Genomic DNA, 2757 nt, shown 5'->3' with positions numbered 1-2757 from the left:
TTGATAATTTTTTTTCTCAGAAAGTAACCATTTCATTTACAAAAAAAACCAACATGCAATTATTTTAGTTCATTCTTTACAATGTTTGTTTGTAATTCCTTGTTTGTAGTGTGATGTAACCTGCATATTCACACCACACATCTCTCCATTTCTCTTTGAATGTCCTGCAGTGTCATTTCATTGCTCCTAGCCATACAATGTTACAGAAACAATATTGGAATTAAAAAGATGAATTTTGTTACAGGGAGAAATTGGGGTCATTTTTTTTAATCTGCAATATTTCTAAGACAACAGAGCCCATTTTGTGCCTATTCAACTCGTGACCCCACCCATTATCAATTTATAGTACTTGTCCAAGATATATAGTTGTAGAGAGATAGATGAGAAACAGAAAAACATTCTCTAGGTTTTCCACTCAACTATATACGGTGGACTAGACAAAAGTTGCTTTGTTGTTTTGTTTGTTTGTTTTTTTACTGAGTGGATTCTTTGAACAATTATTTTTTTATTTTATTCTTAATTGATTTTTATTTTATTTTTCCAATTACATGTTATGGAAGTTTTTCAACATTTATCCACATATATGTGCATAGTTATAAATTACATTTCTTTCCATCCTCCTTTCCCACCTGCCTCCCCTCAACACAGTCCAGTGAATATTGTACATCTGCATTTGTGTTTAACATCATTACAGATTAATCATTTTCTGTATGAGGAATTCAAACTAAGGGAAAAGAAAGAAAAATACAAGAGAATATTTTTTAAAAGTGAACATAATGTTCATTCAGAAAGTTTTTCTTTGTTTTGCTTTGTTTTGATTTTTTCCCCCTCTGCTGAGGATAGCATTGTCCATAACAGGTCTCCCAAGGTTGTCCTAGCTCTCTGAACTGCTGAAATAAGCTCCATCCAGCAAGATTGATCAACTCACAATGTTTCTGTTTAATTTTACATTTCCTTGGTTCTGTTCCCTTTACTCAGCATCAATTTCTCTAATTCATTTGCTATTTCTCTAAAGTCTGACCATTTATGATTTCTTTTTTTTTAAGAAATCAAACAATATTTATTGCATACCACTGGTAAACTCATTATACTTAATATAAAAGAAATTTTAACATGTGTGACATGTTTAAAATTACTGGAAATGAATATTCCTGTTGTCTAGTATGGGTGAAGAATGGACAGTCTCAATTATTAATTGAATGTAGTGAAACTGACTCAGACAAGCAACCTTTGCATGTGAGGAGTCATCCTGATTGGTCTTGGATATTTTTAAAAGATATAGTGCTTTAACTATCTAATCTAGGATCTATCCCATCAACTTAAATTTCCTTCATCTAATTTCTTTCTTTCAAAGATTTATCTCCTTTCTTTCCAACCTTGTGGATCCCGGAAATCTTCTTTCAGTCTTAGTTTTTGTAGTGCCATGACAAATATGAAAATTGCTCATTTTTACATATACTTCCAACTTTTTTAATCCAATCTAGCCTGTTTTTCTTTGAGCCTGCTAAGACTTTAATTTTTTAATGACAAATAAAAATTATCATGAATTAATAGATCAGCACAAAAAAGTTGTTACTTGGTTGCTGTGCTTATTTAGTAAAATTTTAAATGAAATAAAATATATTGTAATATAAAGCTACAGCTTAAGTGTTTCAGTAAAATTTTCTTTCATACTCTCCTGTTCCATCAGATGATATAGATATACTAATACTAATGTTATACTAATCTTAACAGACTATAAGTTACATCATCTAATAAATTAAATTGACATACAGCTTATACAAATCAATGCAATCAGTTATGACAATGCCAATAAGTCAAAAGTTACTACTCAAACATCTTTATAAATGAATAATTTAATGTCTTTACATTGTAGAAGGATTTGAGTGCATGCTACATCTTCTGTATCATCACTTGAAATTTACATGCTGGCATTGCTGACACTTCAGCTGTTGATACTTTTTATCCCCAAATTTGATAAGCCACCTCTGATTAAGCCACATGTAAATGCTAAATGCTTTGGTGCATGATCTAAATACTGTTTTCCTGCAGACATCTGAGTCAGGAGTCGAAATTTGTTGTCTTGAAGTACATAGATGCCCTGATGATTTGTCCTTAGATTATCAATTTGTTTCTTGAAAACAGTGGTCCAAAAATCTTTGCAAATGAACTTCATGAGATCTAATTCATCCTTGAATCTTGCAGTGTCCTTTGTAAACCTTTCTATCAATCCTTGCCCCACTCTAAAACCCATGTTCTCCAACTTAGTTATGCATCTTCCATTTTCCACCTCCCCCTGATCCGCGGACTTGTAGACTCCCGTCACCATCTCATTGTGTAGAAGCAAGAAGAGCGCCTCCTCTGCCATTTCCTGCTTCTTCTCGGGGAGGGGGCCGGGGCCCTAAGGCGGAGGCCGGGGAGGCACGTCTGCAGCGCCCCCGGGGCCGCCGCTGCGGGCAGGGCGTGGGCTTCACCGCGCTCCAAGGCGCCAGCGCGGGCCGGGAGCCCAGCCGCTCCGCGGCCCAGCCCGAAGCAGGCTAGGGCACTCGGCACCACCCATTTATGATTTCTTATAGAACGATAGTATCCTGTAATATTGAAATATCATAACTTGTTGAACCATTTCCCAATTGATGGGCATCCTCTCAATTTCCAATTCTTTGCCACTACAAAAAAAAAAAATCTGCTATGAATATTTTGGAACATGTGGGACTTTTCCCATTTTTTATAATTTCTTCTGGATATAGGCCTAAAATT

General features: G+C 35.3%; 1 pseudogene; it reads right to left on the bottom strand.

Moving 5' to 3' along the window:
• Nucleotides 1-1945: 1945 nt before the first annotated feature.
• LOC141489894 (trafficking protein particle complex subunit 6B pseudogene) lies at nucleotides 1946-2368 on the bottom strand (annotated as a pseudogene).
• Nucleotides 2369-2757: the final 389 nt, after the last annotated feature.

Source organism: Macrotis lagotis, chromosome 5 (genome assembly GCF_037893015.1).
Source record: "Macrotis lagotis isolate mMagLag1 chromosome 5, bilby.v1.9.chrom.fasta, whole genome shotgun sequence".
Lineage (NCBI taxonomy): Eukaryota > Metazoa > Chordata > Mammalia > Peramelemorphia > Peramelidae > Macrotis > Macrotis lagotis.
The sequence above is the reverse complement of the archived record's forward strand: the minus strand, read 5'-3'. Positions and strand labels throughout refer to the sequence as shown.